Genomic DNA, 20441 nt, shown 5'->3' with positions numbered 1-20441 from the left:
GGGTGTGGGAAGAAAGTAAAGGCAAGTCTACCATGCCAGGGGGATTAGCTCAAGTGGTAGAGCGCTCGCTTAGCATGCGAGAGGTAGCGGGATCGATGCCCGCATTCTCCAAAGCTGATTTTGTTTTTTTCACATGGTAGTCGAGAGTTTCTTTTTACCTCATGCTCAAGGCTCCAACAGCTAAAACTAGGAGGCTTTCAAGCATGAGCAAAACATGCCTTCGATAGCTCAGCTGGTAGAGCGGAGGACTGTAGCAGTAAATCAGCAATCCTTAGGTCGCTGGTTCAATTCCGGCTCGAAGGAATTTTTTGTGAATTCTATCGGATGGTTCATCCTCCTGGTCAACACAGCCCAGGTATGCTCCTTCTGTCCATCTACAACAGGTCTTTTAGAAAGGTTTCCTCCGTTGTACCCGAGGAGGTCAAAACAAAGGCAGAGAGCAACAGAGATTTACTTGTTGGGAGAGCAGCTCAGCTGAAAACCAACATGGAATCTTTTCCACCCATAACATGCGATGCCAGCAAAAGAGACCATGGTTCCTGGGAAAACACGGCTAAGCTCCTTCCCTCTATCGACAAAGAGCTCTTTTAGAAAGGTCTCTTCTGTAGTATCTAGGGAGTTCAAAAGGGAGGTAGCGAGCAAGCAACAGGGCTTTTTATTGGAAGAGCAGATGAAAGCCAACGTGGAATCTTCTTCCCCCGTAGCATGCTACTCAAGCAAAAGTGGCCCACGTCCCTGGGTGGGCTTGAACCACCAACCTTTCGGTTAACAGCCGAACGCGCTAACCGATTGCGCCACAGAGACGCAGATGTCTGGCCTTTCCACGGGAACTCCCAGCCAGGCCAGGCGCAGGTTCCTCAGGGGAACCTTTGAACATAATATGACAAAAAGAAATCAGCAAAAACAAAGAGACAATTGCCGGTGCTCAGTAGAGCTCAAGTTGCCGACAATAAGATCCTGCTGTCGGATTCCATCCCATAGACACCCTCCCTTCTAGTCACTTTTCAAAAGTCAGTCGATAAGTACAATTCTCCTCAAGGTAGCAGCATCCAGCAGCAGAGTGGCGCAGCGGAAGCGTGCTGGGCCCATAACCCAGAGGTCGATGGATCGAAACCATCCTCTGCTATGAGATCATTTTCATAGAAGTCGCCAAGTCTCTTCTGTCAACACAAACGCGTTTCTGATCAAAAATATAAACCAAAGGCCCAAATCCCTGCTCATCACATGCTGATGGAAAAAGAAGAATTCCCCACGTCACAGCATTTCCTATAGCCCGGGTGTTTTTCAGCCCCACAGCCAAAAAGACCAATGGCTCTGCATGCGTATTTGCTGCGTCGCAACTTTCTTCTCCAAATTATTAAGGCTTTTTTCATGCCTTACCACTCAGTTCTGCACATATGTGCAAAGGGTTTGCTTGGAAGAGGTGTGCATGTATTCATAAGCCCCCCGTCACCCTATAAACTCCTCCGATGATCTTCTACTATGGCAAAATGGTATCCGCACTTAAAAAAAAAAAAAAAAAAAAAAAAAGCGATCTACTTTTAGAAATCAGTTGCCATGTAACAATGCAACGTCACACCTGACTTTATGTGAAAGCCACCACAGGGTGTGGGAAGAAAGTAAAGGCAAGTCTACCATGCCAGGGGGATTAGCTCAAGTGGTAGAGCGCTCGCTTAGCATGCGAGAGGTAGCGGGATCGATGCCCGCATTCTCCAAAGCTGATTTTGTTTTTTTCACATGGTAGTCGAGAGTTTCTTTTTACCTCATGCTCAAGGCTCCAACAGCTAAAACTAGGAGGCTTTCAAGCATGAGCAAAACATGCCTTCGATAGCTCAGCTGGTAGAGCGGAGGACTGTAGCAGTAAATCAGCAATCCTTAGGTCGCTGGTTCAATTCCGGCTCGAAGGAATTTTTTGTGAATTCTATCGGATGGTTCATCCTCCTGGTCAACACAGCCCAGGTATGCTCCTTCTGTCCATCTACAACAGGTCTTTTAGAAAGGTTTCCTCCGTTGTACCCGAGGAGGTCAAAACAAAGGCAGAGAGCAACAGAGATTTACTTGTTGGGAGAGCAGCTCAGCTGAAAACCAACATGGAATCTTTTCCACCCATAACATGCGATGCCAGCAAAAGAGACCATGGTTCCTGGGAAAACACGGCTAAGCTCCTTCCCTCTATCGACAAAGAGCTCTTTTAGAAAGGTCTCTTCTGTAGTATCTAGGGAGTTCAAAAGGGAGGTAGCGAGCAAGCAACAGGGCTTTTTATTGGAAGAGCAGATGAAAGCCAATGTGGAATCTTCTTCCCCCGTAGCATGCTACTCAAGCAAAAGTGGCCCACGTCCCTGGGTGGGCTTGAACCACCAACCTTTCGGTTAACAGCCGAACGCGCTAACCGATTGCGCCACAGAGACGCAGATGTCTGGCCTTTCCACGGGAACTCCCAGCCAGGCCAGGCGCAGGTTCCTCAGGGGAACCTTTGAACATAATATGACAAAAAGAAATCAGCAAAAACAAAGAGACAATTGCCGGTGCTCAGTAGAGCTCAAGTTGCCGACAATAAGATCCTGCTGTCGGATTCCATCCCATAGACACCCTCCCTTCTAGTCACTTTTCAAAAGTCGATAAGTACAATTCTCCTCAAGGTAGCAGCATCCAGCAGCAGAGTGGCGCAGCGGAAGCGTGCTGGGCCCATAACCCAGAGGTCGATGGATCGAAACCATCCTCTGCTATGAGATCATTTTCATAGAAGTCGCCAAGTCTCTTCTGTCAACACAAACGCGTTTCTGATCAAAAATATAAACCAAAGGCCCAAATCCCTGCTCATCACATGCTGATGGAAAAAGAAGAATTCCCCACGTCACAGCATTTCCTATAGCCCGGGTGTTTTTCAGCCCCACAGCCAAAAAGACCAATGGCTCTGCATGCGTATTTGCTGCGTCGCAACTTTCTTCTCCAAATTATTAAGGCTTTTTTCATGCCTTACCACTCAGTTCTGCACATATGTGCAAAGGGTTTGCTTGGAAGAGGTGTGCATGTATTCATAAGCCCCCCGTCACCCTATAAACTCCTCCGATGATCTTCTACTATGGCAAAATGGTATCCGCACTTAAAAAAAAAAAAAAAAAAAAAAAAAAGCGATCTACTTTTAGAAATCAGTTGCCATGTAACAATGCAACGTCACACCTGACTTTATGTGAAAGCCACCACAGGGTGTGGGAAGAAAGTAAAGGCAAGTCTACCATGCCAGGGGGATTAGCTCAAGTGGTAGAGCGCTCGCTTAGCATGCGAGAGGTAGCGGGATCGATGCCCGCATTCTCCAAAGCTGATTTTGTTTTTTTCACATGGTAGTCGAGAGTTTCTTTTTACCTCATGCTCAAGGCTCCAACAGCTAAAACTAGGAGGCTTTCAAGCATGAGCAAAACATGCCTTCGATAGCTCAGCTGGTAGAGCGGAGGACTGTAGCAGTAAATCAGCAATCCTTAGGTCGCTGGTTCAATTCCGGCTCGAAGGAATTTTTTGTGAATTCTATCGGATGGTTCATCCTCCTGGTCAACACAGCCCAGGTATGCTCCTTCTGTCCATCTACAACAGGTCTTTTAGAAAGGTTTCCTCCGTTATACCCGAGGAGGTCAAAACAAAGGCAGAGAGCAACAGAGATTTACTTGTTGGGAGAGCAGCTCAGCTGAAAACCAACATGGAATCTTTTCCACCCATAACATGCGATGCCAGCAAAAGAGACCATGGTTCCTGGGAAAACACGGCTAAGCTCCTTCCCTCTATCGACAAAGAGCTCTTTTAGAAAGGTCTCTTCTGTAGTATCTAGGGAGTTCAAAAGGGAGGTAGCGAGCAAGCAACAGGGCTTTTTATTGGAAGAGCAGATGAAAGCCAACGTGGAATCTTCTTCCCCCGTAGCATGCTACTCAAGCAAAAGTGGCCCACGTCCCTGGGTGGGCTTGAACCACCAACCTTTCGGTTAACAGCCGAACGCGCTAACCGATTGCGCCACAGAGACGCAGATGTCTGGCCTTTCCACGGGAACTCCCAGCCAGGCCAGGCGCAGGTTCCTCAGGGGAACCTTTGAACATAATATGACAAAAAGAAATCAGCAAAAACAAAGAGACAATTGCCGGTGCTCAGTAGAGCTCAAGTTGCCGACAATAAGATCCTGCTGTCGGATTCCATCCCATAGACACCCTCCCTTCTAGTCACTTTTCAAAAGTCAGTCGATAAGTACAATTCTCCTCAAGGTAGCAGCATCCAGCAGCAGAGTGGCGCAGCGGAAGCGTGCTGGGCCCATAACCCAGAGGTCGATGGATCGAAACCATCCTCTGCTATGAGATCATTTTCATAGAAGTCGCCAAGTCTCTTCTGTCAACACAAACGCGTTTCTGATCAAAAATATAAACCAAAGGCCCAAATCCCTGCTCATCACATGCTGATGGAAAAAGAAGAATTCCCCACGTCACAGCATTTCCTATAGCCCGGGTGTTTTTCAGCCCCACAGCCAAAAAGACCAATGGCTCTGCATGCGTATTTGCTGCGTCGCAACTTTCTTCTCCAAATTATTAAGGCTTTTTTCATGCCTTACCACTCAGTTCTGCACATATGTGCAAAGGGTTTGCTTGGAAGAGGTGTGCATGTATTCATAAGCCCCCCGTCACCCTATAAACTCCTCCGATGATCTTCTACTATGGCAAAATGGTATCCGCACTTAAAAAAAAAAAAAAAAAAAAAAAAAAGCGATCTACTTTTAGAAATCAGTTGCCATGTAACAATGCAACGTCACACCTGACTTTATGTGAAAGCCACCACAGGGTGTGGGAAGAAAGTAAAGGCAAGTCTACCATGCCAGGGGGATTAGCTCAAGTGGTAGAGCGCTCGCTTAGCATGCGAGAGGTAGCGGGATCGATGCCCGCATTCTCCAAAGCTGATTTTGTTTTTTTCACATGGTAGTCGAGAGTTTCTTTTTACCTCATGCTCAAGGCTCCAACAGCTAAAACTAGGAGGCTTTCAAGCATGAGCAAAACATGCCTTCGATAGCTCAGCTGGTAGAGCGGAGGACTGTAGCAGTAAATCAGCAATCCTTAGGTCGCTGGTTCAATTCCGGCTCGAAGGAATTTTTTGTGAATTCTATCGGATGGTTCATCCTCCTGGTCAACACAGCCCAGGTATGCTCCTTCTGTCCATCTACAACAGGTCTTTTAGAAAGGTTTCCTCCGTTGTACCCGAGGAGGTCAAAACAAAGGCAGAGAGCAACAGAGATTTACTTGTTGGGAGAGCAGCTCAGCTGAAAACCAACATGGAATCTTTTCCACCCATAACATGCGATGCCAGCAAAAGAGACCATGGTTCCTGGGAAAACACGGCTAAGCTCCTTCCCTCTATCGACAAAGAGCTCTTTTAGAAAGGTCTCTTCTGTAGTATCTAGGGAGTTCAAAAGGGAGGTAGCGAGCAAGCAACAGGGCTTTTTATTGGAAGAGCAGATGAAAGCCAACGTGGAATCTTCTTCCCCCGTAGCATGCTACTCAAGCAAAAGTGGCCCACGTCCCTGGGTGGGCTTGAACCACCAACCTTTCGGTTAACAGCCGAACGCGCTAACCGATTGCGCCACAGAGACGCAGATGTCTGGCCTTTCCACGGGAACTCCCAGCCAGGCCAGGCGCAGGTTCCTCAGGGGAACCTTTGAACATAATATGACAAAAAGAAATCAGCAAAAACAAAGAGACAATTGCCGGTGCTCAGTAGAGCTCAAGTTGCCGACAATAAGATCCTGCTGTCGGATTCCATCCCATAGACACCCTCCCTTCTAGTCACTTTTCAAAAGTCAGTCGATAAGTACAATTCTCCTCAAGGTAGCAGCATCCAGCAGCAGAGTGGCGCAGCGGAAGCGTGCTGGGCCCATAACCCAGAGGTCGATGGATCGAAACCATCCTCTGCTATGAGATCATTTTCATAGAAGTCGCCAAGTCTCTTCTGTCAACACAAACGCGTTTCTGATCAAAAATATAAACCAAAGGCCCAAATCCCTGCTCATCACATGCTGATGGAAAAAGAAGAATTCCCCACGTCACAGCATTTCCTATAGCCCGGGTGTTTTTCAGCCCCACAGCCAAAAAGACCAATGGCTCTGCATGCGTATTTGCTGCGTCGCAACTTTCTTCTCCAAATTATTAAGGCTTTTTTCATGCCTTACCACTCAGTTCTGCACATATGTGCAAAGGGTTTGCTTGGAAGAGGTGTGCATGTATTCATAAGCCCCCCGTCACCCTATAAACTCCTCCGATGATCTTCTACTATGGCAAAATGGTATCCGCACTTAAAAAAAAAAAAAAAAAAAAAAAAAAAGCGATCTACTTTTAGAAATCAGTTGCCATGTAACAATGCAACGTCACACCTGACTTTATGTGAAAGCCACCACAGGGTGTGGGAAGAAAGTAAAGGCAAGTCTACCATGCCAGGGGGATTAGCTCAAGTGGTAGAGCGCTCGCTTAGCATGCGAGAGGTAGCGGGATCGATGCCCGCATTCTCCAAAGCTGATTTTGTTTTTTTCACATGGTAGTCGAGAGTTTCTTTTTACCTCATGCTCAAGGCTCCAACAGCTAAAACTAGGAGGCTTTCAAGCATGAGCAAAACATGCCTTCGATAGCTCAGCTGGTAGAGCGGAGGACTGTAGCAGTAAATCAGCAATCCTTAGGTCGCTGGTTCAATTCCGGCTCGAAGGAATTTTTTGTGAATTCTATCGGATGGTTCATCCTCCTGGTCAACACAGCCCAGGTATGCTCCTTCTGTCCATCTACAACAGGTCTTTTAGAAAGGTTTCCTCCGTTGTACCCGAGGAGGTCAAAACAAAGGCAGAGAGCAACAGAGATTTACTTGTTGGGAGAGCAGCTCAGCTGAAAACCAACATGGAATCTTTTCCACCCATAACATGCGATGCCAGCAAAAGAGACCATGGTTCCTGGGAAAACACGGCTAAGCTCCTTCCCTCTATCGACAAAGAGCTCTTTTAGAAAGGTCTCTTCTGTAGTATCTAGGGAGTTCAAAAGGGAGGTAGCGAGCAAGCAACAGGGCTTTTTATTGGAAGAGCAGATGAAAGCCAACGTGGAATCTTCTTCCCCCGTAGCATGCTACTCAAGCAAAAGTGGCCCACGTCCCTGGGTGGGCTTGAACCACCAACCTTTCGGTTAACAGCCGAACGCGCTAACCGATTGCGCCACAGAGACGCAGATGTCTGGCCTTTCCACGGGAACTCCCAGCCAGGCCAGGCGCAGGTTCCTCAGGGGAACCTTTGAACATAATATGACAAAAAGAAATCAGCAAAAACAAAGAGACAATTGCCGGTGCTCAGTAGAGCTCAAGTTGCCGACAATAAGATCCTGCTGTCGGATTCCATCCCATAGACACCCTCCCTTCTAGTCACTTTTCAAAAGTCAGTCGATAAGTACAATTCTCCTCAAGGTAGCAGCATCCAGCAGCAGAGTGGCGCAGCGGAAGCGTGCTGGGCCCATAACCCAGAGGTCGATGGATCGAAACCATCCTCTGCTATGAGATCATTTTCATAGAAGTCGCCAAGTCTCTTCTGTCAACACAAACGCGTTTCTGATCAAAAATATAAACCAAAGGCCCAAATCCCTGCTCATCACATGCTGATGGAAAAAGAAGAATTCCCCACGTCACAGCATTTCCTATAGCCCGGGTGTTTTTCAGCCCCACAGCCAAAAAGACCAATGGCTCTGCATGCGTATTTGCTGCGTCGCAACTTTCTTCTCCAAATTATTAAGGCTTTTTTCATGCCTTACCACTCAGTTCTGCACATATGTGCAAAGGGTTTGCTTGGAAGAGGTGTGCATGTATTCATAAGCCCCCCGTCACCCTATAAACTCCTCCGATGATCTTCTACTATGGCAAAATGGTATCCGCACTTAAAAAAAAAAAAAAAAAAAAAAAAAAGCGATCTACTTTTAGAAATCAGTTGCCATGTAACAATGCAACGTCACACCTGACTTTATGTGAAAGCCACCACAGGGTGTGGGAAGAAAGTAAAGGCAAGTCTACCATGCCAGGGGGATTAGCTCAAGTGGTAGAGCGCTCGCTTAGCATGCGAGAGGTAGCGGGATCGATGCCCGCATTCTCCAAAGCTGATTTTGTTTTTTTCACATGGTAGTCGAGAGTTTCTTTTTACCTCATGCTCAAGGCTCCAACAGCTAAAACTAGGAGGCTTTCAAGCATGAGCAAAACATGCCTTCGATAGCTCAGCTGGTAGAGCGGAGGACTGTAGCAGTAAATCAGCAATCCTTAGGTCGCTGGTTCAATTCCGGCTCGAAGGAATTTTTTGTGAATTCTATCGGATGGTTCATCCTCCTGGTCAACACAGCCCAGGTATGCTCCTTCTGTCCATCTACAACAGGTCTTTTAGAAAGGTTTCCTCCGTTGTACCCGAGGAGGTCAAAACAAAGGCAGAGAGCAACAGAGATTTACTTGTTGGGAGAGCAGCTCAGCTGAAAACCAACATGGAATCTTTTCCACCCATAACATGCGATGCCAGCAAAAGAGACCATGGTTCCTGGGAAAACACGGCTAAGCTCCTTCCCTCTATCGACAAAGAGCTCTTTTAGAAAGGTCTCTTCTGTAGTATCTAGGGAGTTCAAAAGGGAGGTAGCGAGCAAGCAACAGGGCTTTTTATTGGAAGAGCAGATGAAAGCCAACGTGGAATCTTCTTCCCCCGTAGCATGCTACTCAAGCAAAAGTGGCCCACGTCCCTGGGTGGGCTTGAACCACCAACCTTTCGGTTAACAGCCGAACGCGCTAACCGATTGCGCCACAGAGACGCAGATGTCTGGCCTTTCCACGGGAACTCCCAGCCAGGCCAGGCGCAGGTTCCTCAGGGGAACCTTTGAACATAATATGACAAAAAGAAATCAGCAAAAACAAAGAGACAATTGCCGGTGCTCAGTAGAGCTCAAGTTGCCGACAATAAGATCCTGCTGTCGGATTCCATCCCATAGACACCCTCCCTTCTAGTCACTTTTCAAAAGTCAGTCGATAAGTACAATTCTCCTCAAGGTAGCAGCATCCAGCAGCAGAGTGGCGCAGCGGAAGCGTGCTGGGCCCATAACCCAGAGGTCGATGGATCGAAACCATCCTCTGCTATGAGATCATTTTCATAGAAGTCGCCAAGTCTCTTCTGTCAACACAAACGCGTTTCTGATCAAAAATATAAACCAAAGGCCCAAATCCCTGCTCATCACATGCTGATGGAAAAAGAAGAATTCCCCACGTCACAGCATTTCCTATAGCCCGGGTGTTTTTCAGCCCCACAGCCAAAAAGACCAATGGCTCTGCATGCGTATTTGCTGCGTCGCAACTTTCTTCTCCAAATTATTAAGGCTTTTTTCATGCCTTACCACTCAGTTCTGCACATATGTGCAAAGGGTTTGCTTGGAAGAGGTGTGCATGTATTCATAAGCCCCCCGTCACCCTATAAACTCCTCCGATGATCTTCTACTATGGCAAAATGGTATCCGCACTTAAAAAAAAAAAAAAAAAAAAAAAAAAGCGATCTACTTTTAGAAATCAGTTGCCATGTAACAATGCAACGTCACACCTGACTTTATGTGAAAGCCACCACAGGGTGTGGGAAGAAAGTAAAGGCAAGTCTACCATGCCAGGGGGATTAGCTCAAGTGGTAGAGCGCTCGCTTAGCATGCGAGAGGTAGCGGGATCGATGCCCGCATTCTCCAAAGCTGATTTTGTTTTTTTCACATGGTAGTCGAGAGTTTCTTTTTACCTCATGCTCAAGGCTCCAACAGCTAAAACTAGGAGGCTTTCAAGCATGAGCAAAACATGCCTTCGATAGCTCAGCTGGTAGAGCGGAGGACTGTAGCAGTAAATCAGCAATCCTTAGGTCGCTGGTTCAATTCCGGCTCGAAGGAATTTTTTGTGAATTCTATCGGATGGTTCATCCTCCTGGTCAACACAGCCCAGGTATGCTCCTTCTGTCCATCTACAACAGGTCTTTTAGAAAGGTTTCCTCCGTTGTACCCGAGGAGGTCAAAACAAAGGCAGAGAGCAACAGAGATTTACTTGTTGGGAGAGCAGCTCAGCTGAAAACCAACATGGAATCTTTTCCACCCATAACATGCGATGCCAGCAAAAGAGACCATGGTTCCTGGGAAAACACGGCTAAGCTCCTTCCCTCTATCGACAAAGAGCTCTTTTAGAAAGGTCTCTTCTGTAGTATCTAGGGAGTTCAAAAGGGAGGTAGCGAGCAAGCAACAGGGCTTTTTATTGGAAGAGCAGATGAAAGCCAACGTGGAATCTTCTTCCCCCGTAGCATGCTACTCAAGCAAAAGTGGCCCACGTCCCTGGGTGGGCTTGAACCACCAACCTTTCGGTTAACAGCCGAACGCGCTAACCGATTGCGCCACAGAGACGCAGATGTCTGGCCTTTCCACGGGAACTCCCAGCCAGGCCAGGCGCAGGTTCCTCAGGGGAACCTTTGAACATAATATGACAAAAAGAAATCAGCAAAAACAAAGAGACAATTGCCGGTGCTCAGTAGAGCTCAAGTTGCCGACAATAAGATCCTGCTGTCGGATTCCATCCCATAGACACCCTCCCTTCTAGTCACTTTTCAAAAGTCAGTCGATAAGTACAATTCTCCTCAAGGTAGCAGCATCCAGCAGCAGAGTGGCGCAGCGGAAGCGTGCTGGGCCCATAACCCAGAGGTCGATGGATCGAAACCATCCTCTGCTATGAGATCATTTTCATAGAAGTCGCCAAGTCTCTTCTGTCAACACAAACGCGTTTCTGATCAAAAATATAAACCAAAGGCCCAAATCCCTGCTCATCACATGCTGATGGAAAAAGAAGAATTCCCCACGTCACAGCATTTCCTATAGCCCGGGTGTTTTTCAGCCCCACAGCCAAAAAGACCAATGGCTCTGCATGCGTATTTGCTGCGTCGCAACTTTCTTCTCCAAATTATTAAGGCTTTTTTCATGCCTTACCACTCAGTTCTGCACATATGTGCAAAGGGTTTGCTTGGAAGAGGTGTGCATGTATTCATAAGCCCCCCGTCACCCTATAAACTCCTCCGATGATCTTCTACTATGGCAAAATGGTATCCGCACTTAAAAAAAAAAAAAAAAAAAAAAAAAAGCGATCTACTTTTAGAAATCAGTTGCCATGTAACAATGCAACGTCACACCTGACTTTATGTGAAAGCCACCACAGGGTGTGGGAAGAAAGTAAAGGCAAGTCTACCATGCCAGGGGGATTAGCTCAAGTGGTAGAGCGCTCGCTTAGCATGCGAGAGGTAGCGGGATCGATGCCCGCATTCTCCAAAGCTGATTTTGTTTTTTTCACATGGTAGTCGAGAGTTTCTTTTTACCTCATGCTCAAGGCTCCAACAGCTAAAACTAGGAGGCTTTCAAGCATGAGCAAAACGTGCCTTCGATAGCTCAGCTGGTAGAGCGGAGGACTGTAGCAGTAAATCAGCAATCCTTAGGTCGCTGGTTCAATTCCGGCTCGAAGGAATTTTTTGTGAATTCTATCGGATGGTTCATCCTCCTGGTCAACACAGCCCAGGTATGCTCCTTCAGTCCATCTAAAACAGGTCTTTTAGAAAGGTTTCCTCCGTTGTACCCGAGGAGGTCAAAACAAAGGCAGAGAGCAACAGAGATTTACTTGTTGGGAGAGCAGCTCAGCTGAAAACCAACATGGAATCTTTTCCACCCATAACATGCGATGCCAGCAAAAGAGACCATGGTTCCTGGGAAAGCACGGCTAAGCTCCTTCCCTCTATCGACAAAGAGCTCTTTTAGAAAGGTCTCTTCTGTAGTATCTAGGGAGTTCAAAAGGTAGATAGCGAGCAAGCAACAGGGCTTTTTATTGGAAGAGCAGATGAAAGCCAACGTGGAATCTTCTTCCCCCGTAGCATGCTACTCAAGCAAAAGTGGCCCATGTCCCTGGGTGGGCTTGAACCACCAACCTTTCGGTTAACAGCCGAACGCGCTAACCGATTGCACCACAGAGACGCAGATGTCTGGCCTTTCCACGGGAACTCCCAGCCCGGCCAGGCGCAGGTTCCTCAGGGGAACCTTTGAACATAATATGACAAAAAGAAATCAGCAAAAACAAAGAGACAATTGCCTGTGCTCAGTAGAGCTCAAGTTGCCGACAATAAGATCCTGCTGTCGGATTCCATCCCATAGACACCCTCCCTTCTAGTCACTTTTCAAAAGTCAGTCGATAAGTACAATTCTCCTCAAGGTAGCAGCATCCAGCAGCAGAGTGGCGCAGCGGAAGCGTGCTGGGCCCATAACCCAGAGGTCGATGGATCGAAACCATCCTCTGCTATGAGATCATTTTCATAGAAGTCGCCAAATCTCTTCTGTCAACACAAACGCGTTTCTGATCAAAAATATAAACCAAAGGCCCAAATCCCTGCTCATCACATGCTGATGGAAAAAGAAGAATTCCCCACGTCACAGCATTTCCTATAGCCCGGGTGTTTTTCAGCCCCACAGCCAAAAAGACCAATGGCTCTGCATGCGTATTTGCTGCGTCGCAACTTTCTTCTCCAAATTATTAAGGCTTTTTTCATGCCTTACCACTCAGTTCTGCACATATGTGCAAAGGGTTTGCTTGGAAGAGGTGTGCATGTATTCATAAGCCCCCCGTCACCCTATAAACTCCTCCGATGATCTTCTACTATGGCAAAATGGTATCCGCACTTAAAAAAAAAAAAAAAAAAAAAAAGCGATCTACTTTTAGAAATCAGTTGCCATGTAACAATGCAACGTCACACCTGACTTTATGTGAAAGCCACCACAGGGTGTGGGAAGAAAGTAAAGGCAAGTCTACCATGCCAGGGGGATTAGCTCAAGTGGTAGAGCGCTCGCTTAGCATGCGAGAGGTAGCGGGATCGATGCCCGCATTCTCCAAAGCTGATTTTGTTTTTTTCACATGGTAGTCGAGAGTTTCTTTTTACCTCATGCTCAAGGCTCCAACAGCTAAAACTAGGAGGCTTTCAAGCATGAGCAAAACGTGCCTTCGATAGCTCAGCTGGTAGAGCGGAGGACTGTAGCAGTAAATCAGCAATCCTTAGGTCGCTGGTTCAATTCCGGCTCGAAGGAATTTTTTGTGAATTCTATCGGATGGTTCATCCTCCTGGTCAACACAGCCCAGGTATGCTCCTTCAGTCCATCTAAAACAGGTCTTTTAGAAAGGTTTCCTCCGTTGTACCCGAGGAGGTCAAAACAAAGGCAGAGAGCAACAGAGATTTACTTGTTGGGAGAGCAGCTCAGCTGAAAACCAACATGGAATCTTTTCCACCCATAACATGCGATGCCAGCAAAAGAGACCATGGTTCCTGGGAAAGCACGGCTAAGCTCCTTCCCTCTATCGACAAAGAGCTCTTTTAGAAAGGTCTCTTCTGTAGTATCTAGGGAGTTCAAAAGGTAGATAGCGAGCAAGCAACAGGGCTTTTTATTGGAAGAGCAGATGAAAGCCAACGTGGAATCTTCTTCCCCCGTAGCATGCTACTCAAGCAAAAGTGGCCCATGTCCCTGGGTGGGCTTGAACCACCAACCTTTCGGTTAACAGCCGAACGCGCTAACCGATTGCACCACAGAGACGCAGATGTCTGGCCTTTCCACGGGAACTCCCAGCCCGGCCAGGCGCAGGTTCCTCAGGGGAACCTTTGAACATAATATGACAAAAAGAAATCAGCAAAAACAAAGAGACAATTGCCTGTGCTCAGTAGAGCTCAAGTTGCCGACAATAAGATCCTGCTGTCGGATTCCATCCCATAGACACCCTCCCTTCTAGTCACTTTTCAAAAGTCAGTCGATAAGTACAATTCTCCTCAAGGTAGCAGCATCCAGCAGCAGAGTGGCGCAGCGGAAGCGTGCTGGGCCCATAACCCAGAGGTCGATGGATCGAAACCATCCTCTGCTATGAGATCATTTTCATAGAAGTCGCCAAATCTCTTCTGTCAACACAAACGCGTTTCTGATCAAAAATATAAACCAAAGGCCCAAATCCCTGCTCATCACATGCTGATGGAAAAAGAAGAATTCCCCACGTCACAGCATTTCCTATAGCCCGGGTGTTTTTCAGCCCCACAGCCAAAAAGACCAATGGCTCTGCATGCGTATTTGCTGCGTCGCAACTTTCTTCTCCAAATTATTAAGGCTTTTTTCATGCCTTACCACTCAGTTCTGCACATATGTGCAAAGGGTTTGCTTGGAAGAGGTGTGCATGTATTCATAAGCCCCCCGTCACCCTATAAACTCCTCCGATGATCTTCTACTATGGCAAAATGGTATCCGCACTTAAAAAAAAAAAAAAAAAAAAAAAGCGATCTACTTTTAGAAATCAGTTGCCATGTAACAATGCAACGTCACACCTGACTTTATGTGAAAGCCACCACAGGGTGTGGGAAGAAAGTAAAGGCAAGTCTACCATGCCAGGGGGATTAGCTCAAGTGGTAGAGCGCTCGCTTAGCATGCGAGAGGTAGCGGGATCGATGCCCGCATTCTCCAAAGCTGATTTTGTTTTTTTCACATGGTAGTCGAGAGTTTCTTTTTACCTCATGCTCAAGGCTCCAACAGCTAAAACTAGGAGGCTTTCAAGCATGAGCAAAACATGCCTTCGATAGCTCAGCTGGTAGAGCGGAGGACTGTAGCAGTAAATCAGCAATCCTTAGGTCGCTGGTTCAATTCCGGCTCGAAGGAATTTTTTGTGAATTCTATCGGATGGTTCATCCTCCTGGTCAACACAGCCCAGGTATGCTCCTTCTGTCCATCTACAACAGGTCTTTTAGAAAGGTTTCCTCCGTTGTACCCGAGGAGGTCAAAACAAAGGCAGAGAGCAACAGAGATTTACTTGTTGGGAGAGCAGCTCAGCTGAAAACCAACATGGAATCTTTTCCACCCATAACATGCGATGCCAGCAAAAGAGACCATGGTTCCTGGGAAAACACGGCTAAGCTCCTTCCCTCTATCGACAAAGAGCTCTTTTAGAAAGGTCTCTTCTGTAGTATCTAGGGAGTTCAAAAGGGAGGTAGCGAGCAAGCAACAGGGCTTTTTATTGGAAGAGCAGATGAAAGCCAACGTGGAATCTTCTTCCCCCGTAGCATGCTACTCAAGCAAAAGTGGCCCACGTCCCTGGGTGGGCTTGAACCACCAACCTTTCGGTTAACAGCCGAACGCGCTAACCGATTGCGCCACAGAGACGCAGATGTCTGGCCTTTCCACGGGAACTCCCAGCCAGGCCAGGCGCAGGTTCCTCAGGGGAACCTTTGAACATAATATGACAAAAAGAAATCAGCAAAAACAAAGAGACAATTGCCGGTGCTCAGTAGAGCTCAAGTTGCCGACAATAAGATCCTGCTGTCGGATTCCATCCCATAGACACCCTCCCTTCTAGTCACTTTTCAAAAGTCAGTCGATAAGTACAATTCTCCTCAAGGTAGCAGCATCCAGCAGCAGAGTGGCGCAGCGGAAGCGTGCTGGGCCCATAACCCAGAGGTCGATGGATCGAAACCATCCTCTGCTATGAGATCATTTTCATAGAAGTCGCCAAATCTCTTCTGTCAACACAAACGCGTTTCTGATCAAAAATATAAACCAAAGGCCCAAATCCCTGCTCATCACATGCTGATGGAAAAAGAAGAATTCCCCACGTCACAGCATTTCCTATAGCCCGGGTGTTTTTCAGCCCCACAGCCAAAAAGACCAATGGCTCTGCATGCGTATTTGCTGCGTCGCAACTTTCTTCTCCAAATTATTAAGGCTTTTTTCATGCCTTACCACTCAGTTCTGCACATATGTGCAAAGGGTTTGCTTGGAAGAGGTGTGCATGTATTCATAAGCCCCCCGTCACCCTATAAACTCCTCCGATGATCTTCTACTATGGCAAAATGGTATCCGCACTTAAAAAAAAAAAAAAAAAAAAAAAAAAAGCGATCTACTTTTAGAAATCAGTTGCCATGTAACAATGCAACGTCACACCTGACTTTATGTGAAAGCCACCACAGGGTGTGGGAAGAAAGTAAAGGCAAGTCTACCATGCCAGGGGGATTAGCTCAAGTGGTAGAGCGCTCGCTTAGCATGCGAGAGGTAGCGGGATCGATGCCCGCATTCTCCAAAGCTGATTTTGTTTTTTTCACATGGTAGTCGAGAGTTTCTTTTTACCTCATGCTCAAGGCTCCAACAGCTAAAACTAGGAGGCTTTCAAGCATGAGCAAAACGTGCCTTCGATAGCTCAGCTGGTAGAGCGGAGGACTGTAGCAGTAAATCAGCAATCCTTAGGTCGCTGGTTCAATTCCGGCTCGAAGGAATTTTTTGTGAATTCTATCGGATGGTTCATCCTCCTGGTCAACACAGCCCAGGTATGCTCCTTCAGTCCATCTAAAACAGGTCTTTTAGAAAGGTTTCCTCCGTTGTACCCGAGGAGGTCAAAACAAAGGCAGAGAGCAACAGAGATTTACTTGTTGGGAGAGCAGCTCAGCTGAAAACCAACATGGAATCTTTTCCACCCATAACATGCGATGCCAGCAAAAGAGACCATGGTTCCTGGGAAAGCACGGCTAAGCTCCTTCCCTCTATCGACAAAGAGCTCTTTTAGAAAGGTCTCTTCTGTAGTATCTAGGGAGTTCAAAAGGTAGATAGCGAGCAAGCAACAGGGCTTTTTATTGGAAGAGCAGATGAAAGCCAACGTGGAATCTTCTTCCCCCGTAGCATGCTACTCAAGCAAAAGTGGCCCATGTCCCTGGGTGGGCTTGAACCACCAACCTTTCGGTTAACAGCCGAACGCGCTAACCGATTGCACCACAGAGACGCAGATGTCTGGCCTTTCCACGGGAACTCCCAGCCCGGCCAGGCGCAGGTTCCTCAGGGGAACCTTTGAACATAATATGACAAAAAGAAATCAGCAAAAACAAAGAGACAATTGCCTGTGCTCAGTAGAGCTCAAGTTGCCGACAATAAGATCCTGCTGTCGGATTCCATCCCATAGACACCCTCCCTTCTAGTCACTTTTCAAAAGTCAGTCGATAAGTACAATTCTCCTCAAGGTAGCAGCATCCAGCAGCAGAGTGGCGCAGCGGAAGCGTGCTGGGCCCATAACCCAGAGGTCGATGGATCGAAACCATCCTCTGCTATGAGATCATTTTCATAGAAGTCGCCAAATCTCTTCTGTCAACACAAACGCGTTTCTGATCAAAAATATAAACCAAAGGCCCAAATCCCTGCTCATCACATGCTGATGGAAAAAGAAGAATTCCCCACGTCACAGCATTTCCTATAGCCCGGGTGTTTTTCAGCCCCACAGCCAAAAAGACCAATGGCTCTGCATGCGTATTTGCTGCGTCGCAACTTTCTTCTCCAAATTATTAAGGCTTTTTTCATGCCTTACCACTCAGTTCTGCACATATGTGCAAAGGGTTTGCTTGGAAGAGGTGTGCATGTATTCATAAGCCCCCCGTCACCCTATAAACTCCTCCGATGATCTTCTACTATGGCAAAATGGTATCCGCACTTAAAAAAAAAAAAAAAAAAAAAAAGCGATCTACTTTTAGAAATCAGTTGCCATGTAACAATGCAACGTCACACCTGACTTTATGTGAAAGCCACCACAGGGTGTGGGAAGAAAGTAAAGGCAAGTCTACCATGCCAGGGGGATTAGCTCAAGTGGTAGAGCGCTCGCTTAGCATGCGAGAGGTAGCGGGATCGATGCCCGCATTCTCCAAAGCTGATTTTGTTTTTTTCACATGGTAGTCGAGAGTTTCTTTTTACCTCATGCTCAAGGCTCCAACAGCTAAAACTAGGAGGCTTTCAAGCATGAGCAAAACATGCCTTCGATAGCTCAGCTGGTAGAGCGGAGGACTGTAGCAGTAAATCAGCAATCCTTAGGTCGCTGGTTCAATTCCGGCTCGAAGGAATTTTTTGTGAATTCTATCGGATGGTTCATCCTCCTGGTCAACACAGCCCAGGTATGCTCCTTCTGTCCATCTACAACAGGTCTTTTAGAAAGGTTTCCTCCGTTGTACCCGAGGAGGTCAAAACAAAGGCAGAGAGCAACAGAGATTTACTTGTTGGGAGAGCAGCTCAGCTGAAAACCAACATGGAATCTTTTCCACCCATAACATGCGATGCCAGCAAAAGAGACCATGGTTCCTGGGAAAACACGGCTAAGCTCCTTCCCTCTATCGACAAAGAGCTCTTTTAGAAAGGTCTCTTCTGTAGTATCTAGGGAGTTCAAAAGGGAGGTAGCGAGCAAGCAACAGGGCTTTTTATTGGAAGAGCAGATGAAAGCCAACGTGGAATCTTCTTCCCCCGTAGCATGCTACTCAAGCAAAAGTGGCCCACGTCCCTGGGTGGGCTTGAACCACCAACCTTTCGGTTAACAGCCGAACGCGCTAACCGATTGCGCCACAGAGACGCAGATGTCTGGCCTTTCCACGGGAACTCCCAGCCAGGCCAGGCGCAGGTTCCTCAGGGGAACCTTTGAACATAATATGACAAAAAGAAATCAGCAAAAACAAAGAGACAATTGCCGGTGCTCAGTAGAGCTCAAGTTGCCGACAATAAGATCCTGCTGTCGGATTCCATCCCATAGACACCCTCCCTTCTAGTCACTTTTCAAAAGTCAGTCGATAAGTACAATTCTCCTCAAGGTAGCAGCATCCAGCAGCAGAGTGGCGCAGCGGAAGCGTGCTGGGCCCATAACCCAGAGGTCGATGGATCGAAACCATCCTCTGCTATGAGATCATTTTCATAGAAGTCGCCAAATCTCTTCTGTCAACACAAACGCGTTTCTGATCAAAAATATAAACCAAAGGCCCAAATCCCTGCTCATCACATGCTGATGGAAAAAGAAGAATTCCCCACGTCACAGCATTTCCTATAGCCCGGGTGTTTTTCAGCCCCACAGCCAAAAAGACCAATGGCTCTGCATGCGTATTTGCTGCGTCGCAACTTTCTTCTCCAAATTATTAAGGCTTTTTTCATGCCTTACCACTCAGTTCTGCACATATGTGCAAAGGGTTTGCTTGGAAGAGGTGTGCATGTATTCATAAGCCCCCCGTCACCCTATAAACTCCTCCGATGATCTTCTACTATGGCAAAATGGTATCCGCACTTAAAAAAAAAAAAAAAAAAAAAAAAAAGCGATCTACTTTTAGAAATCAGTTGCCATGTAACAATGCAACGTCACACCTGACTTTATGTGAAAGCCACCACAGGGTGTGGGAAGAAAGTAAAGGCAAGTCTACCATGCCAGGGGGATTAGCTCAAGTGGTAGAGCGCTCGCTTAGCATGCGAGAGGTAGCGGGATCGATGCCCGCATTCTCCAAAGCTGATTTTGTTTTTTTCACATGGTAGTCGAGAGTTTCTTTTTACCTCATGCTCAAGGCTCCAACAGCTAAAACTAGGAGGCTTTCAAGCATGAGCAAAACATGCCTTCGATAGCTCAGCTGGTAGAGCGGAGGACTGTAGCAGTAAATCAGCAATCCTTAGGTCGCTGGTTCAATTCCGGCTCGAAGGAATTTTTTGTGAATTCTATCGGATGGTTCATCCTCCTGGTCAACACAGCCCAGGTATGCTCCTTCTGTCCATCTACAACAGGTCTTTTAGAAAGGTTTCCTCCGTTGTACCCGAGGAGGTCAAAACAAAGGCAGAGAGCAACAGAGATTTACTTGTTGGGAGAGCAGCTCAGCTGAAAACCAACATGGAATCTTTTCCACCCATAACATGCGATGCCAGCAAAAGAGACCATGGTTCCTGGGAAAACACGGCTAAGCTCCTTCCCTCTATCGACAAAGAGCTCTTTTAGAAAGGTCTCTTCTGTAGTATCTAGGGAGTTCAAAAGGGAGGTAGCGAGCAAGCAACAGGGCTTTTTATTGGAAGAGCAGATGAAAGCCAACGTGGAATCTTCTTCCCCCGTAGCATGCTACTCAAGCAAAAGTGGCCCACGTCCCTGGGTGGGCTTGAACCACCAACCTTTCGGTTAACAGCCGAACGCGCTAACCGATTGCGCCACAGAGACGCAGATGTCTGGCCTTTCCACGGGAACTCCCAGCCAGGCCAGGCGCAGGTTCCTCAGGGGAACCTTTGAACATAATATGACAAAAAGAAATCAGCAAAAACAAAGAGACAATTGCCGGTGCTCAGTAGAGCTCAAGTTGCCGACAATAAGATCCTGCTGTCGGATTCCATCCCATAGACACCCTCCCTTCTAGTCACTTTTCAAAAGTCAGTCGATAAGTACAATTCTCCTCAAGGTAGCAGCATCCAGCAGCAGAGTGGCGCAGCGGAAGCGTGCTGGGCCCATAACCCAGAGGTCGATGGATCGAAACCATCCTCTGCTATGAGATCATTTTCATAGAAGTCGCCAAGTCTCTTCTGTCAACACAAACGCGTTTCTGATCAAAAATA

At 47.1% G+C, this 20441-nt stretch overlaps 36 non-coding genes across 36 annotated transcripts; 26 read left to right on the top strand and 10 right to left on the bottom strand.

The window, feature by feature from the left end:
• Positions 1-38: 38 nt before the first annotated feature.
• On the top strand, positions 39-111 carry TRNAA-AGC (transfer RNA alanine (anticodon AGC)). Its single transcript has one exon. It is a non-coding gene; the product is annotated as a tRNA-Ala (tRNA).
• A 106-nt stretch (positions 112-217) lies between these two features.
• Positions 218-303, top strand: TRNAY-GUA (transfer RNA tyrosine (anticodon GUA)). Its single transcript is given in 2 exon segments — positions 218-254; positions 268-303. It is a non-coding gene; the product is annotated as a tRNA-Tyr (tRNA).
• Positions 304-730: 427 nt separating this feature from the next.
• On the bottom strand, positions 731-804 carry TRNAN-GUU (transfer RNA asparagine (anticodon GUU)). Its single transcript has one exon. It is a non-coding gene; the product is annotated as a tRNA-Asn (tRNA).
• An 838-nt stretch (positions 805-1642) lies between these two features.
• On the top strand, positions 1643-1715 carry TRNAA-AGC (transfer RNA alanine (anticodon AGC)). The gene has a single exon. It is a non-coding gene; the product is annotated as a tRNA-Ala (tRNA).
• A 106-nt stretch (positions 1716-1821) lies between these two features.
• Positions 1822-1907, top strand: TRNAY-GUA (transfer RNA tyrosine (anticodon GUA)). The gene is given in 2 exon segments: positions 1822-1858; positions 1872-1907. It is a non-coding gene; the product is annotated as a tRNA-Tyr (tRNA).
• A 427-nt stretch (positions 1908-2334) lies between these two features.
• TRNAN-GUU (transfer RNA asparagine (anticodon GUU)) lies at positions 2335-2408 on the bottom strand. The gene has a single exon. It is a non-coding gene; the product is annotated as a tRNA-Asn (tRNA).
• An 835-nt stretch (positions 2409-3243) lies between these two features.
• TRNAA-AGC (transfer RNA alanine (anticodon AGC)) lies at positions 3244-3316 on the top strand. Its single transcript has one exon. It is a non-coding gene; the product is annotated as a tRNA-Ala (tRNA).
• A 106-nt stretch (positions 3317-3422) lies between these two features.
• Positions 3423-3508, top strand: TRNAY-GUA (transfer RNA tyrosine (anticodon GUA)). The gene is given in 2 exon segments: positions 3423-3459; positions 3473-3508. It is a non-coding gene; the product is annotated as a tRNA-Tyr (tRNA).
• A 427-nt stretch (positions 3509-3935) lies between these two features.
• TRNAN-GUU (transfer RNA asparagine (anticodon GUU)) lies at positions 3936-4009 on the bottom strand. The gene has a single exon. It is a non-coding gene; the product is annotated as a tRNA-Asn (tRNA).
• Positions 4010-4848: 839 nt separating this feature from the next.
• TRNAA-AGC (transfer RNA alanine (anticodon AGC)) lies at positions 4849-4921 on the top strand. Its single transcript has one exon. It is a non-coding gene; the product is annotated as a tRNA-Ala (tRNA).
• Positions 4922-5027: 106 nt separating this feature from the next.
• TRNAY-GUA (transfer RNA tyrosine (anticodon GUA)) lies at positions 5028-5113 on the top strand. Its single transcript is given in 2 exon segments — positions 5028-5064; positions 5078-5113. It is a non-coding gene; the product is annotated as a tRNA-Tyr (tRNA).
• Positions 5114-5540: 427 nt separating this feature from the next.
• On the bottom strand, positions 5541-5614 carry TRNAN-GUU (transfer RNA asparagine (anticodon GUU)). Its single transcript has one exon. It is a non-coding gene; the product is annotated as a tRNA-Asn (tRNA).
• Positions 5615-6454: 840 nt separating this feature from the next.
• TRNAA-AGC (transfer RNA alanine (anticodon AGC)) lies at positions 6455-6527 on the top strand. Its single transcript has one exon. It is a non-coding gene; the product is annotated as a tRNA-Ala (tRNA).
• A 106-nt stretch (positions 6528-6633) lies between these two features.
• TRNAY-GUA (transfer RNA tyrosine (anticodon GUA)) lies at positions 6634-6719 on the top strand. The gene is given in 2 exon segments: positions 6634-6670; positions 6684-6719. It is a non-coding gene; the product is annotated as a tRNA-Tyr (tRNA).
• A 427-nt stretch (positions 6720-7146) lies between these two features.
• On the bottom strand, positions 7147-7220 carry TRNAN-GUU (transfer RNA asparagine (anticodon GUU)). The gene has a single exon. It is a non-coding gene; the product is annotated as a tRNA-Asn (tRNA).
• An 839-nt stretch (positions 7221-8059) lies between these two features.
• TRNAA-AGC (transfer RNA alanine (anticodon AGC)) lies at positions 8060-8132 on the top strand. Its single transcript has one exon. It is a non-coding gene; the product is annotated as a tRNA-Ala (tRNA).
• A 106-nt stretch (positions 8133-8238) lies between these two features.
• Positions 8239-8324, top strand: TRNAY-GUA (transfer RNA tyrosine (anticodon GUA)). The gene is given in 2 exon segments: positions 8239-8275; positions 8289-8324. It is a non-coding gene; the product is annotated as a tRNA-Tyr (tRNA).
• A 427-nt stretch (positions 8325-8751) lies between these two features.
• TRNAN-GUU (transfer RNA asparagine (anticodon GUU)) lies at positions 8752-8825 on the bottom strand. The gene has a single exon. It is a non-coding gene; the product is annotated as a tRNA-Asn (tRNA).
• Positions 8826-9664: 839 nt separating this feature from the next.
• On the top strand, positions 9665-9737 carry TRNAA-AGC (transfer RNA alanine (anticodon AGC)). The gene has a single exon. It is a non-coding gene; the product is annotated as a tRNA-Ala (tRNA).
• Positions 9738-9843: 106 nt separating this feature from the next.
• TRNAY-GUA (transfer RNA tyrosine (anticodon GUA)) lies at positions 9844-9929 on the top strand. The gene is given in 2 exon segments: positions 9844-9880; positions 9894-9929. It is a non-coding gene; the product is annotated as a tRNA-Tyr (tRNA).
• A 427-nt stretch (positions 9930-10356) lies between these two features.
• TRNAN-GUU (transfer RNA asparagine (anticodon GUU)) lies at positions 10357-10430 on the bottom strand. The gene has a single exon. It is a non-coding gene; the product is annotated as a tRNA-Asn (tRNA).
• Positions 10431-11269: 839 nt separating this feature from the next.
• On the top strand, positions 11270-11342 carry TRNAA-AGC (transfer RNA alanine (anticodon AGC)). The gene has a single exon. It is a non-coding gene; the product is annotated as a tRNA-Ala (tRNA).
• Positions 11343-11448: 106 nt separating this feature from the next.
• Positions 11449-11534, top strand: TRNAY-GUA (transfer RNA tyrosine (anticodon GUA)). Its single transcript is given in 2 exon segments — positions 11449-11485; positions 11499-11534. It is a non-coding gene; the product is annotated as a tRNA-Tyr (tRNA).
• Positions 11535-12871: 1337 nt separating this feature from the next.
• On the top strand, positions 12872-12944 carry TRNAA-AGC (transfer RNA alanine (anticodon AGC)). Its single transcript has one exon. It is a non-coding gene; the product is annotated as a tRNA-Ala (tRNA).
• A 106-nt stretch (positions 12945-13050) lies between these two features.
• Positions 13051-13136, top strand: TRNAY-GUA (transfer RNA tyrosine (anticodon GUA)). The gene is given in 2 exon segments: positions 13051-13087; positions 13101-13136. It is a non-coding gene; the product is annotated as a tRNA-Tyr (tRNA).
• Positions 13137-14473: 1337 nt separating this feature from the next.
• On the top strand, positions 14474-14546 carry TRNAA-AGC (transfer RNA alanine (anticodon AGC)). The gene has a single exon. It is a non-coding gene; the product is annotated as a tRNA-Ala (tRNA).
• Positions 14547-14652: 106 nt separating this feature from the next.
• TRNAY-GUA (transfer RNA tyrosine (anticodon GUA)) lies at positions 14653-14738 on the top strand. Its single transcript is given in 2 exon segments — positions 14653-14689; positions 14703-14738. It is a non-coding gene; the product is annotated as a tRNA-Tyr (tRNA).
• Positions 14739-15165: 427 nt separating this feature from the next.
• Positions 15166-15239, bottom strand: TRNAN-GUU (transfer RNA asparagine (anticodon GUU)). The gene has a single exon. It is a non-coding gene; the product is annotated as a tRNA-Asn (tRNA).
• An 840-nt stretch (positions 15240-16079) lies between these two features.
• Positions 16080-16152, top strand: TRNAA-AGC (transfer RNA alanine (anticodon AGC)). Its single transcript has one exon. It is a non-coding gene; the product is annotated as a tRNA-Ala (tRNA).
• Positions 16153-16258: 106 nt separating this feature from the next.
• TRNAY-GUA (transfer RNA tyrosine (anticodon GUA)) lies at positions 16259-16344 on the top strand. Its single transcript is given in 2 exon segments — positions 16259-16295; positions 16309-16344. It is a non-coding gene; the product is annotated as a tRNA-Tyr (tRNA).
• Positions 16345-17681: 1337 nt separating this feature from the next.
• TRNAA-AGC (transfer RNA alanine (anticodon AGC)) lies at positions 17682-17754 on the top strand. Its single transcript has one exon. It is a non-coding gene; the product is annotated as a tRNA-Ala (tRNA).
• A 106-nt stretch (positions 17755-17860) lies between these two features.
• On the top strand, positions 17861-17946 carry TRNAY-GUA (transfer RNA tyrosine (anticodon GUA)). The gene is given in 2 exon segments: positions 17861-17897; positions 17911-17946. It is a non-coding gene; the product is annotated as a tRNA-Tyr (tRNA).
• A 427-nt stretch (positions 17947-18373) lies between these two features.
• TRNAN-GUU (transfer RNA asparagine (anticodon GUU)) lies at positions 18374-18447 on the bottom strand. The gene has a single exon. It is a non-coding gene; the product is annotated as a tRNA-Asn (tRNA).
• Positions 18448-19286: 839 nt separating this feature from the next.
• On the top strand, positions 19287-19359 carry TRNAA-AGC (transfer RNA alanine (anticodon AGC)). The gene has a single exon. It is a non-coding gene; the product is annotated as a tRNA-Ala (tRNA).
• Positions 19360-19465: 106 nt separating this feature from the next.
• TRNAY-GUA (transfer RNA tyrosine (anticodon GUA)) lies at positions 19466-19551 on the top strand. The gene is given in 2 exon segments: positions 19466-19502; positions 19516-19551. It is a non-coding gene; the product is annotated as a tRNA-Tyr (tRNA).
• Positions 19552-19978: 427 nt separating this feature from the next.
• TRNAN-GUU (transfer RNA asparagine (anticodon GUU)) lies at positions 19979-20052 on the bottom strand. The gene has a single exon. It is a non-coding gene; the product is annotated as a tRNA-Asn (tRNA).
• Positions 20053-20441: the final 389 nt, after the last annotated feature.

The sequence above is a fragment of the Anomaloglossus baeobatrachus genome, chromosome 3 (assembly GCF_048569485.1).
Source record: "Anomaloglossus baeobatrachus isolate aAnoBae1 chromosome 3, aAnoBae1.hap1, whole genome shotgun sequence".
Classification (NCBI taxonomy): Eukaryota; Metazoa; Chordata; class Amphibia; order Anura; family Aromobatidae; genus Anomaloglossus; species Anomaloglossus baeobatrachus.
Note: the sequence above shows the minus strand (reverse complement) of the source record. Positions and strands in the feature narration are given on the sequence as shown.